Below are 15,333 nucleotides of genomic sequence, written 5' to 3'. Positions count from 1 at the left end.
AAAACATGTGCCAGAAAACCTATCATGAAGGCATGGAATGTCATGATTACAGTACCCGATGGTTCCTGGTCATTCACCCCCCCATGCCAAAAGTCTAGCGTGATGATGTAATTGGGCTTTATGAACGGAAGACTTGCATTTACATTGAATGTGATGCTCCATTCATTGGGGGGGGGGGGGGCGCGGCTGGTGAATACTTTTGGATCGGTCTGAGGGGCAATTGCCTGATGCACCCGGACTAGCTCACCACTGTTGCTTACTTGTGAAAATTTATCCTTTTTTCTAAATTATGTTTGCACCTAGAAGAACCATCATTTAACCCTTTATTTTCTGCTGTATATTATATGCTGTGTGTTGAAATTAGCTTGTCATGTAGTGTGTCCTATTGATTTAAAAAATTATATAATAATCTTTATATGTCAGGTATTTCTGTAATCTGGAGGGGCAGCTGAGTACATTTTGGTGATTGTGCACCTGCACATAATCTGTTCAACAAATGCTAACCATTTTAAGAAAGAAAATACAAAAAGTAATAATGGCTAACTTTGGCAAAGACTTGTGGTCGAATGGCTGTATTACAAGAGGCTAAAAGCTCCCAAGAAATACTCCGTGTTGCCTACTTTCTTTGTGTGACATTTATTGTTTTATTTGTTCATGAACACAGTGACAAACCCATATACTGTGAAAATAATAAAAATGTATGTCTTCTAATATTTCCCCTATTATTGCCACAGAGATATAGTAATTCTTACTATTCCAAACTAAAGGCACTTAATTGGCTGTATTTTGGCCAACTCAACCAAGAGAAATGTCCTGCTTGAAACCATCCAAGAAGTCCTCGGTCTTGCAGTCTGCAGTGTCTTCTCACATCAAATGTTTGTGGATAAAATCTCCAGGTGCTCTGTCTCCCATCACTAGCTCAACACATTCAGCTCACTTTTTTTTCACAGCTCACTTTTTTTCACAAATCACAGAGAAATGATACAAAATATGGCTTTTTCATTTTTTATATATTGTTCATACAAATGTTGGACAATACATCTAAGAAAGCCCTATCTATTAATGAAAAAATATGTATAATTTTTATGGGTAAAGGAATAAAACACAAAAAAGCTCTAGGTTCGTTTAAAGATACCCTCAGTAATGAAATGGTTACACTGTAACTCTCTTGTTTTTCAAACAAACACATTATTCTATATATCCTATTTTGGTTAGTCGCAGAAAACTGAAATTCATAATTGTAGCGTTTTGTAAATAACTAATATATTAATAAATAGAATTGAAATTCTAACTTCCTTTTTTATACCTGAGAGGTCAATACTGAGCACAGTTAAGATATGCCTTTTATAACGGATAAACACAAACACCGAAATATAAATAGCTAAATTTAATTAGTATACAAAGACATATAAATACTTTCCTTTCTCTCCAACCCTCCTTGCCTCCGGCCACACATCCAAAGGGTCCTGGTTAGGACATATGTTGCCCGCGAAAATGCATGAAATAATCTGAATGGAGCCCAATAGTTGTAATAGTATTTGTAAGATCAATGATCCTACGCTGTCACCTCACAATGCTCTAAAGCTAAGGTGCACAAGGTGGTTCATTGGGTAGGTGGACAGTCCTCAACCCTCCTATTCTCTGACTACCCAACTCAAAGGGCATCTGCTATCCTCCCAAATGTATAAAATATGTCAAAGGAGGCCACCAGCTTTGGATCCATCAACTATATATATATATATATATATATATATATATATATATATATATATATATATATATATATATATATATATATATATTATACAACTTTACTATTCCTTTAAAGAATAGAAGTCTTCATTGGGAATATAATGGGTTAATACAATAACGGAGCTTACCTTTGCAATAATGTGCACACACCATTGCATCTTCATTTCAATCCCTGTCACTGGCAGACATACTGTACAGACCATCATTTATCTAACATTTGGGTGCTGTGCCATCAATTTTTCAGGTTGGTCTCATTTACATTAAAAATCTGCATTTCTTGTCAAAGCCCCCCCCCTGCCTCCCCCCAACCCTCACCCAATCTCATTTAGCTCCTGTAAGATATTGATTGTTCCTTGAGACATTACCTTTACTCAGCCTTTTATTTTGAATACATCCATCACGTAAAATACTACCATATTGGAGTTTGCAAATTCCTTGCCATTTAATCTTCTCTGTAAAAAAAATGATTTTAAGGTGTTGCTAGAAACTATTTTTCCTTAATATGTAAAAAAAAAGAAGAAATAAACTTGCCTTGAAAAAAGCACATTTTAAGAATAATTAAGCCATTTTGCTAGTACTCTTCCAAAACAAAAAAGATATAAAAACACAGCACGTGACTTTTAGTTGGAGGACACATGTGCACAGAGGTCGGTACGTGTGCCGTCTTGCCAGGTGAATGAAAAACAAAAAGCCAAGCAGCCCCTCCAACAAATAACGCATACAAATGTACTTTAATATGTGCATTAATATTAAAGCTGGTATATGAATTAAAGTGCATATGACCTTTCAAAACATAAAAAGTTTTAAGAAGCCTTTTCAGTTTCTATGGCAACAATGCTATTGGTACCCGCATTTGTGTCAAATGACAAATTTACATGATTAGAGAATTATTTTTGGTTTGGGCATAAAACTAGGATTTTTGTTTCCTTTATCTGTTTCTGTTTTATTCAGTATGGTAGCTGGAACAAGACATTTAAGATATTATATTATGGACATACCCTAGACTTTTGTGCGGCATAAAAAAGAACGAGATAAGGTATTGGTTTGTGTTGGTACTGGGGGCTCCCAACTAACCGTCAACAAATGTGAATAGTCTCTGTTTTGTGACATCATGTCCAACTTTCTGTAAAGTCCATCTCTGCAGCTCCGAGGCAGTGATCTTATTGCCAAATACGGCTGTAAGCAGCAGCTCTCCATATAATATAAACCAATATCGCACAAGCGTTGGATGAGGAATGTTCCAATGTACTGCTTGATAAATGATAGTGAATGCAAGCCAACTTGAGGTTTAATGAATAGATGTTGGCGAGTCAACAATGATCACACCTAACAACTCTCTGGGTTGGACCCTTAGTTCCAGGGCACTTACCCAATTGCAGGACCTCACGGTGCACAAGTTCTTAGGGTCACACACCTATTCTTGGTCTACTTTTATTGAATGATTTGGCCTTGTCACTTTAAGGCCAGCAGATGGAAATCACAGGCTTGCGGCAGCGTGTTATATTGTTTACAGCTTATGGCCACCTCCTTGATACATGCGTGGTTGATGAACCTCCCTACCAGGTATTTACCTGACGATCCCCAATGCCTAATGTGGACCAGGTCACTACAGTGGATTATTCAGGGTGAGCTAATAAAGGGTTACTATATGAAGAATCGTTGATTAAAGTGTTCTCGGACAACAGCACAAAAGAGGCAGCTGTCCCCAGCTCCTAGGTATTGTGGAGCACACATTGTGGCATACAGCATACCAAACTGCATGAAGGCAATACGTACAAGCAGGGAGCACAAAATATATCAATACGAATAGCACGCCGGCTTGTAAATATAAGATTTTTCTTTTGTTATATGAATGTACATCAGAAGGTGGGATCTACTGGGACTGAATTATCTCCATGTGTTCTTATTTCTGACCTAAACAGACACCTCTTGGGCTTGCTCTTTATTTCCGCCTTGTAAATAGAATATTTATATATGCTAATTTCGATTTTTTTTTGTTTACTCAGATCCCTGATTTGAATTGTAAAACTGGATTAGATGTTTGTTTGGAACACTCATTTGTATTGCAAAACTGTGTTAAATCTACACGCCCATATGTTCTTTTTTTGTGATGAAAGTCTGTATTGTGTTATTTTATGGCTTTTATTCTGCGGACTATGCCAGGTTGATCAAGAACTCACCAATGTTTTTGGATCAAATTGTTCTTATCAAATTCTATGTTTTTGTGTTTGTAAAAATATTTGTAACTTGTGGTTCAGAAAAATAGACCAGGATCCTCTCATTGGTTTTTGCTGGAAAGTGCTCTCATTGAAATTAGCAGCATCAATTTCATGCCACTGATTGACGTATCATGGAGGAATAAGGGTGCTTTTGCAGCTTTTGTTTCCTATAGTAAGGAGGGTCAGGGACATTAAACTGTCCCTTTAAATAAAACCTGCAGGTTTTTTTGATTGAACTTTTGTACTTTCATGGATCAGCATCAGTTAAACTGCGGAAGTTTAATAATTCAAACCACGGTGTGAAATGTGCATTATGTTTCAGAAAGAACTACCTCCTCCTTAAGGTAAGAATGTGACCGTTCTGTGACCACATATGTGACCACATATTGGTGTGGTTGCAATACATTTCCTGAAGGTTAACGGGTTAGAGTCGGAGGTGTAACGTATAAATTATGTTCACGTTGGACTGCCACTGGTATACTGTGGCTTTTCTTAAGTCCCATATGCTTTTTGGAAAGTCAGCCCTCTTTAACTAGTATAGGATGCTTGTCAGATATATTTTTGTAATCCATATAAAGATGGTTCTAATTTGAATGTTTTTTTTTATTTTAATTGCAATTAGAAGTTTCTACGACAGTATAATGCAGAGGGTAGTGATGGCAGTAAGAGGCTAATTGTAACACCATAATAGGATAAAGGATCAAAGTGTTGGATTAGAAGTGAGTCAGTTGCATTTCCACATATTAGCCACTAGAGGGCAATATAAGAGGTTGTTTCACCGTGAGCAATTCTTCATAATTTAAATGAATCTACTTACACTATTCTATCTGTGGAAAATTAATGTCTTTTTAAAATACGTATCATATACAGCTATGGCATATATGCAGCTTAAGGAACAGCTTAGTTGTTCATCAATAAGCATAGTCTTTTCAGGCCTGCTTTCGGCATGATGTAATTTGAGAATGTCCACGATTTTATTTGTGTGACAGGAATCTTTGAACCTGAGCTCCGAGTCAGAATCATTAAATCTTTGAGTGTCAGGCGGGTGTTCAGTGTTCCACCATTATTGGTATGCTAGGGGGTTAATTTCAAAAGGTGTTGATAGAGTAGTAGGAGAAAGGTAGCAGAAAATTGAAGATACACAATTAACAGCAAATAGATTTGGAACAAATATAAAATACGTGGCTGACATGATTTTGAGAGTAAGAGAAAAATAGATGAAAGACGGAAAAATATGATGACCCCTAATTATGTGGCATTCTATGCAGACAGTGAAAACATGCACCGCTCTTCACCAATCTAATCAGAAAAAGTTACATAGTAAATAGTAAATACAGATAGATAAATAAATTTTCCAAGACATATTCAGGGCCCAGATGTTCAGGCCCTTACCATATTCCAGCGCGCAGCATCAGAAGACTGTGCACCAGCAGTACAGACACATGCTGTGGTTTATTTATGTCCGTTGCTGCCCTGAGCCTGAACTATGGCGGTGTCCCAGGACCAACCTGCAGCCAGATCTCTTTCACTTGGCACTGCATGAGCCCCATTCTGAGCACCTGTGTATAATACTACATTCTGGCGCACCGCACAGAAACACATGCACCTCATGTACATATCTGGGAACGTTATGGCTCCGGCTACATGGAGCTGTTCTTTGGGGGATGCTGGTAGGTAGTTCCACTGACGTCAGTGGCCAGTCCCGCTGATGTCGCAGGCTGTCCACTGATGTCGAGGGACACATAGTTGTTTAACTGGGAAATGGCAGAGGAGTGGGGCGCAACAAAAAGCTTTCTGGTGGCACAGTCCCCAGGTATGCTCATGTAGAAGAAATTGGTCAATTACAAGGGAGAGCAATGATCTTCTTAACAGGCCCAATGAGTGGGTGGCAGATATGTTTGCGTATTCTGGAGTGGCCGCCTATGTTTATGGTGGCAGATCCGGGGGAGGACAACAGCCCTTCTACCCTCTAACAGAGATCCAATCAGTCTACCAGGCTCCCTGCAGCACCACCGTTCAGTGGGCCAGTTAAACCTACAGATCTCCCCAACTGACCCATTAACACAATGGAGGACTGTGCCGGCACTCAGCAGTAAATTGAGGGCAGCTCATGGTGCTGCCTTGGGATAGGCCTAGTGTGGCACTTGTGATAAATAAGGCACTGGGCAGAGCCCAATCACCTAACAAGGTGAACTACCACTGGTAATGCATTAGAGGGGCCCATGGAAACTAGGACAGAATACGGCACTGGATACAGGTCTGTATTGTCCAGTGCCCAGGCCTCTGCTTTTCGGAGTACATAGAGGGGTACAGTTAAGAAGTCAATCTCTGGTTTCTCCAACCACCCTTGCTCCATACGCCCTCACGTTGAGATGGCACCCAGCAGGAGTCCACTCACTGCTCAGTGCCAAAGTGACCACATTGGTTACTATGCTGTAGGGCCTGCCCTGGGCCTTATGGACACACCAAGAGATCTGAACATCTGCCAGCATAGACCTCTGTTGCACAGTGTAAGCAAGGGAGGCATCTTGTGCACAGTGAAGGTAGCTTGGGAGTAGATTGTGGCATATTGTGGCAAAATCGAGACTGTGCCATGTAAAAGTCATGTAATTGTGTTTTGTGCTTAACGTGCTGCTCTTCTTTATAATTGGGCATGTGACTGGATTTGGCCCGGGTCAGCTCTCTACTAAATGCAGAAATGTAGGGCACCAGACTTTGCACTTTACATTTTTGAGCCCCCACAGAGCACAGGTAGCGAGTTGCCAAGTTCTATCCAGTGCGTATGTACATAAACTATATGTGCGTTATATTTGCTTTAATAAACACAAAATATACTAAAAAGGCTTAAGTAGTTTCTTGTTCAACCAAGATTTTTTTCCTATTTTTCAGCTGGATTTTACTATTCACAAGAGGCAAGTGGAGTAACAGAAAGCTTTCTAACCCCGTTTCACATTTGGTCACAGTATGGGTCCGAAAAAGTTATTTTGTTGATCGATGCACATGGCTTTTCTTGAATGAAATCCCAAGAGTGATGCCATTTATTCTCATGAGAGATTTTCAACACTCAATCGGGCTCGAGCTCCGTGAAGAGTGTGTGGATGCAGTCCCTGCTACTACACATATTTTACAGTACAAAAGGCTCATGTATTATTTGGCATATCTCACATACACACACACACACACACGTTTTATATATATATATATATATATATATATAAATAATATACTGTATATATAAATTACTCTATTGTGGGTTCAATACATGCCTTGATATGTGTATTGTTTTTATGTATATCATGTTGATATGTAAGGTTATTCGCACAACGAAATTATAACACATATCCACCCAGACACACAAATTAATAAATTTGTACTAGTTTGTGTGTGAATACATTTACATGATTAGCGAGTGCTAGTGTCTGTGCATAGAGCATAGGAGTAACTGCTGCAGGTGGGTGGACGCTGAGTTGCCCCCACTCAACTCATGCTGCAGCCTGACATGAGAAGCTAGGTGCAGAACATTCCTCACTGTGATAGTGGACTGCAGGGGATAAACAGGCCTGCAGTGCGGGAGAGAGAGGCTGAGCACAAGGGGAGGGGGAGATCTAGAGATGGAGAAGGAGGGGGGAGGAAAGATAGAGAAGCAAGTAAGAAATTATAGGAAAAGAGCAGGCAGCAAAAGGAGAGAGAAAGGACAGAGGCGGCACGGGGGGGGGGGGTAACGGCTGATGAAGTAGGAATGGAAGAAATGGCAGACAGTAACAAAGACAGATAGATGTAAGACAGAAGGGTTTTGCTGAGGAAAGGGTTTACCCTTATGTCACAGGGGCCACTGACTCGTTTCCTTTCAACAAAGTCAAACAGTTAATAGGAACCGGTGTCAGATGTATACAATGTTATGATGTGGTAGTCATGGAAAGGCTATATGACCTTGAAAGACCTTCTTACCTTTCTGCATCTCAGCTCTTCTGTAGATAGCCATTTACTGAAATTAATGGTGCTTACATCTTCTCAGACAAGTGGAGGACAGCTTCAACACTGCATTTGAACATCCTCAGTGTACATGTTTGCTTATAAACACTTACCCTGCCCAGCACTGCAGCAGCAGCACCGCCATCTCCCATACTCAATACTTGAGTTAAAACAGGTACCTTATGGACATGTATGCACTCACAAACTCTCAAGGATATGATAAATCAGTATTCAGTTCACCGCTTCACTCACTATTTCAGACATACGGACACAGATACTATAGCACTGACAGCATGCACTGCCATCCACTGTACAGATACAGCGCCAGTCACTGTTACATTCTTAACACATCTGCAATGGAATTTGAGCATCTCACATGAAGATGTTGATGTATAAATGGTATATTTAATGATGATATACAAAAAGCCAGCTATCTCAGCAGTTCCTTTCTCTTGCACCCATGTGTGCTTCACCTAGTAAATCATACAAGGTGAAGCACAAATACTAAGGTTTGACTTCGCAGTTGGCAGGCGAGGCATGTAGCTACGGCAACATATTTAAGTAGAATAATGGAAGCCTGAATAGACAAGGCTTGAAAATGGCCCCACCCAATGCGCTTCATACTCCAGCCACTGATTTCCAGGCCCGGACTTGCCATCTGACACCGTCCCTGCCCCAGCTGCAGATCGGGTGCTGCAGTGCGTGGCCAGTGGGTAGATATACCTAGCTGCACACTGCTTGAGCATAACAGTGTGATGTGTGGCCTCTCATATCCAGCCGTTGGCCGCACTTAAGTCATTTATGCCTTGTTGTCCCCATTCGTGCCCTACTGATATCTGACCACTGTTTGCGCACTGAATGGAACTAGCACCAGCCAATCACATGTATGCTATCTGAACACTAATATTTTGCTAGTAGAAATGTGATTGGCTGCTACTCCCATTGATTTCAATGAGATTGCTCCTGAGCATGTGCAATTGAATTATACATGTGCCAATTTAAAGCCAATGCAATATTGACTAGACTGTTCCTCTAAAAAACAGACACATTCTCTATTAAAAGACTACTTATATGTTTAATCAAATATTCAAAAGTTAAGCAGCATAAATGTGTTTGTCTTTTTGTTGCTGTGATATGGTTTTAAGTACAGTTACATTTCTGGACTACCTACCGTAAATATACCAGTTCTCAGCAAAACCCACATTTAGGCAGTTGAACTGAACGCTGAGAGCCCCGCAATATGACATCATAGCTTTTTTACCCGGCTCAGAAGCAAGCGTGGCGCTGAGTACAACATTCTACGGAACCCCTACCTCTGCTCCCATTTTTGCAGCAGAGGGTCCATTGAGTATACAATTTAAGGTCCATTTTAAGTCAAGGGTCAAATTATCATATGGGTAGATAAAGCAGCTGCTTAAGGCCCCTACTAGTCTAAGGTACCCTTTTGGGGATGAAGGTGAGTGACCTATAAAAGTATGACACAGATGCATCCTAAAGTTTATAACGCTATCATTTGGTTTTCTTCCAAATAAAATTACAATTACAATTTAGGCATAAATTTATTTTTATTACTTCCCCCAATAAATCTTGTTGCTCATCGTACCTTTAAACCTATAGCAGCTTCTGCATATAGGGAACACATAAGGCCTTCATGCACACGTGGAAATGACAGGAACACACATCACAGTCATGATTGGTTTGCATATCACACTCAATCAGGTTTTCGAATCAAAGAGAAAACTTTTGGTAAAAACCTTACCTACCTCTCTCTTCTTGACACAGCCTATTATGCCGACAAAGCATACATGGCACAGGCACACAAAGTGGCTAATGAACATTAACACAGAGACACACATCGTAACGCTTATGTGCAAAGCAAACAATGCCAGTGCCAGGCTCCCATTCATCCAAATGCTGCTATATCGTAACAGCAGAGTTACTGCACAGGCAAATGATACTTTTAAACTCATCTCTTGTTTGGATTTCACAGTGTTTAGCGGAGACAAAAAAAGAAAGAAATAAAAATAACAATCATGTTATAGCCCAAAATCCCATAATGAAATAAATCACCATATCCATCTTCTGTCCGGGACATCAGTTACATATTTACATTTATTTATGTCTCTTAGAGGTTTTTTTTTTGTTTGATTTTTATTAAGAAAAGACAAAAAAGGAAAATAAAGAAAAATATTACTATAAATAAAATGGAATCAGAAAATCTCTAATATCTGGCCCAGTTTTTTTTTGTGGGCTGCTTGTCCATAAGCAGGGAGTATACCCCTTCTTCAAGGGAGATGTGTAACCATATAATATTTTGCGTTTATAGACACTCATACAGATAAAAACACTGCCAGGCTGGGCTTTAAACATCAATTTGAGTTATATACATTTTTTTTCTAGTATTTTTCAATATACATTTTTGGAAACAAATAACCCAAGTTTTAGATGAATTAAGAAAACACAAGTCCTATTAATATAGACGAGGGAGACTATAACAAACGACCAATATTCTGTCTCATTGGGAATCCCAAAGGACAACTATCCCCCCTTTTAGAAACCGCACATAAGTGTTTGACCACTGACAGGCTGACATATGTTTCAGTTTCTCCCTGAGGCTCCAGTGCATAGAAGGAGCATGGTCAGACACTACGAACACTGGAAAAATTAGATTTACACAAACAAGCTAGTAAACACAAGGAAAACAATAAAAAAAAAAATCAAACACTAAATTAGCCACCCCTAAAGGAATCATAGAAACACCACCTATACCCCTGATAGAAACACTTCCACATATTTTCTGCAGTACTAGACACTCTGCATATTGCATACATTTAATAACTGTAATGCCCCTTATTTTTATAACATTAACCAAAAAAATGTATCTGGTAATCTTCAACAAGCACATCAAGGAACTTCTCCATGACCCCGTGTCTCCAACTTAGATATAAACATTAGCCAGGGTACATCTTTACACATATCACCCATTTCTGCTAGTTGGGTTCTTGGTTGCCCTATTTGTATGGAATAAGGGCAAGGTAAGGATCAAGAAAGAGAACCAGCTTTGCATGTATTAGAAGACGGTAGGCTGCTGGGAGTAGCAGATTTTCAATAATACTCACTGGATACTTGCCAAGGGGGACATTTTTAAAGATGCACAGGGGTTGCGACTAAATGGTAGCTCAGTCCAACTCCACACATGACCCATCCAGGTTGGGTCTAGAGGCACTTGGAATGTAAATCCTGTCCTAGCTGTGACAAAACCATTATTAGAAAAGCCTGACTTTCCACTTGGCCTTTAGTCCCTGCCAGGAGCCTGCTGTCTTCTAAATCTACAATATGTGCACAGCATTAGCAGCCTTGTGGTTTGTCTGTAGTACTTTTTAGTGGGGCAGCATTTCTTTCACTTTCTAAAACATCCGACTAAAATGATGTGTTTTCTTGTAGATCCAAACAGGCACAACTATTCTGTTATTTTCCAGGGTCAACACTAGGGCATTTCTCCTACAAATAAACCCCACATTAACTATTCATTATGCAGGGCCAGCTGAGCCCCTCAAACAGAAGTTTTTTGGCACTTAATGCAAAGAGAAGTCAGAGAGTTGAAATGCACATTTCACCTCCAACCCCCATGACCGCCTAGGAGTTACCTCTTCATCATGAAAAACATATGTTATTGTTTCCCTTCCTTATATAGTCCCTCAAACATTGAGCTGTTAGCATCTGCCTAGTATGACATTGTTAGAGATCCCTAATCTTTCTAAAAAGGAAACTTCAGCCATCATAAGAACTTGAACCGTTTAGGACGGAGGAAGTAATATTACGTCCTCCACTACTGTCACTAATTACAGCTAATTGCAATTGGCTGCAAGACTGCTGCTGTTGGCAGCATGGAGACACAAACAGATCAGTAGCCCAATAGGAGGAGCCTCCCTACATGTGATGGCTAAAGAAGCACAGCAACAGCAATGATTGCTGGAAATACTGCATAATCACTCTATTTTTGTGGGATCAGCAATTTTTTTGGCTACCCATGTTTTTTTTTTAAACCCTAAAGGGTTAAAAAAAATACCCTAAGGATAGGGTTAGAGAGACACTAGTGCAGATTCATTAATTTAGGGTACAACTTCTTAAAAAATAAACACAAAAAAGATGACATGCCATAGCATATGGGGAGTTTCCAAAATCAGGGCAAATGCCTAAATACCGGTATATCTATATCCTTTTTTAATCTGCACTAGCTGTGTATAACTTTTGAAAATGGGTTTTGTTTTTACTATTTTTTATATTAAATGATAGCGCATGTATATGTGTAAGGATTCTGAAAAAAAGCCCTACTGAAAAAAATGCTGATAAATTAAATGAGATGGGGGAATTATGCTTTGGAACAAAATAGCAAAGGTGCTTAAAACACTGTAGCCCTTAACTGCAAAAGATAAATAAGTAGATAAATCCCCTTAGTCCTTAGGGTTAAGGATAAGGCATATGATGGCTGAAAAGTCCATTTACATTCCAAATCCACTGAAGGTAGGTAGACAGTTCTTTTTTTCCCATTGAACAATGGATACAAAGTACTTTCATATACATTGATGGTTTAGGGGCACCGTGGGACACTGGAGAAGTTCCTTTAACCCCTTAATGACAAAGCCCGAACATGTATTTCAATGGGTTTAGGGACCGCCCATTGTCCTTAAGGGGTTAATATGATTCAGGGCACTACATCTGTCAGATAATTAATTTAAAGTATGCACATAAACTGCAGATACTTACAAATCCTGTGTGCTCTGCCAATAAGCATTGCTCTCTGCAACAGATAAATCCACTTTATACCTTCAGAGCTGGAAACTCTCATTGTGTGGTCAAGTGATCAATGAAGATTGGGCATAAGGCTTATCTTTGGACCACATCATTTAATGGTGTGGTCTTTGTGGCACATCTCGGGGCTTGTGGTATCACTGGCAGAAATAACTGGTAAGGAGTGAGTAGTTTACAGTTATGTATATGGCATTCCTGGAACTCGTTTGTTACCAGAGTTTCAGGATTTACCTAATTCATATGTAATGAACCCATTTCATCTGTGTTTACCACAGCTAAGCGTTTCCCTGAAAATACAGTTTGCCCCTGACCCTTTAAACATTTCTATGGACCCCCATGGTTTATAATCTTTGATACCACCTTATTAAAATATACTATTCCACGTTATTTGGTTAACTCTATGACAGACAAAAATAAGTATAGATTTGTAAACCTATATACTTACGCATATATTTATATTCACGATTATATAAATCTATATACATTTATATATAGATTTAAATATACATATATATATATATTTATATGTATACACATGGATACTGAAGTGAGGACCTTTTAGGTACCATTGTCTCCTGGACCGGCAGATCTGGTTGGGGGGTCAATGGTAAGACTTTCAAAGGAAAATGTACGGGGGGGGGGGAAAGAGCTATTAGTGTTTTCTCTCCATGGCACAGTGTTATACTTCCAAAACAGATATGGCAACTGCAACCTGGAGGGACTTAGTCATCCAGTCCTCTTCTAGAAGATGTTTAAAAGCCCAGCCTGACATTTTCTGTATCCAGTTTTTTTACACAGTCCCTATCACCTGTTAAATTTGTAAAAAATAAATAAATAATAATATGAAATAAAATACATTAAAAATAAAATAGAAGCCTAATCGCCTCCCTTACTCTCCCGACCCCATCAAAAAATTCACTTTTTTTAATCTCTGTCTTGAAAATCTCACCCCATATTTATCTTTGTTTGTTTCAACCCCTCCCTCCCCCGTTTTTGCCCCTTTTTTTTCTCGTCCTTTGCTTAGGTTTTTTTTTTGTTATTTAAATGAATCAGTAAAATGAACGGGTACATAGAGGGTTTCATGCATTTTTTTTCGTTTGGTTCATTCTATCCTTTTGGGGATTCTTTTAAATGTGTTTAGATTTTTTTTTTGTCTTTTTTTTTTAAGAAATCTCTTTTTTTTTTTCTTCGTTCAGTTGTCAATTTCTTCGTACTTTCTTTTTCTTGTTCTGTTTGGGTCACTAGCCCTTTCAGTCCTTCTTTTCTCTTACTGTCCCGCCGTTCGTTTCAGTTTTAACCATCTGTTTGCCACAAGAGACCTGCAGTGTACCCCCGTTCCCTTGGGCTGCAAAAAGGGTTAAGTGGAACAGCTTGCTTTTTGGGGGAGAATGTCCACATCAACAATGATCATGCCGCTTCAAATAATTCTGCCCCCTTTTTATAACATTTCTGTATTATATATTGATATTGAGTATCTCTATACACTATCGCCACCTGAAAATGACAATGCTGCATCGTATAATAATGATGTGGATATTTATAGGGTGATAATAAACACACTGCACCATTTGATGTAGATTATCTGTATACATTGGCAATGATAATAGTGTGTCGTCTAATGATTAACACTGTAGTTTTAAGGTGAATGATAATGTAAATACTGCACTGGATAATGATACTGAGTATCAATAGGTTGAGATTGAAATGACACATTATGTGATTGTTTTTCAGAATATTCACAGCTTTTTTTTTTAGATATTTTGTTTACCACAAACCCAAATTGTATATAGATACTCATTATCACTAAAAATGCAGCTTTTTTTTTGGATGGGGCAATTATTACAATGTATTTTCACCCCCAAACAAGCAAGGCTGTTTTAAGAACAGCCTGTATCCTTTGCAAAATATAACCTCAAAAGTTGATGTAGCATGTAACTAATAATAAAAAAAAGAACACCACTGAAATGTTTTTCAAGTTACGGAAATGATATAAAAAAAATAGATTTTTCCTAATATATATATATATATATATATATATATATATATATATATATATATATATATATATATATATGTCTAGGTGTCTTTGTGGTGTCAGTTTGTACATTGCTACAGGAAAACAGATACCCGGAAACATTTTGAGGATATTTTACAAAGGTTGAGCCCTGCCTCTCATACCCCTGGATCTGTGTATCAGACTCACACTTAGCGGCCTTCTCTCGGAAAAGTAGCATTGGTCAGTTGGAAAAAAAGCATCATAATAAGAATTTGCCTAGTGACGTTTGACCCTTTCAATTGTTTAATGTAATCTTAAATAGTTATGGACCTTCATTGCATCCTGCGTATTCCAAGATGTGGAACCCACACATCTATATTGAGAAGTACAAGTCTTCTCCTAATGCCCATGGCTTGGGTGTTTTGAAACAGCGGACAACATCGTTCAGTAGGATCTCCCCTCGACTTCTGTACAGCTGTAGTGATTTACACCATCCAAAAATAATTGGGAAGCCGTATGCAACTTTAAGGGGCATTTATGAATATTAACAGGCCAGCTATATAACTAAATTTAAAATCAAAA

Source organism: Spea bombifrons, chromosome 6 (assembly GCF_027358695.1).
Source record: "Spea bombifrons isolate aSpeBom1 chromosome 6, aSpeBom1.2.pri, whole genome shotgun sequence".
Classification (NCBI taxonomy): Eukaryota; Metazoa; Chordata; class Amphibia; order Anura; family Pelobatidae; genus Spea; species Spea bombifrons.
Note: the sequence above shows the minus strand (reverse complement) of the source record.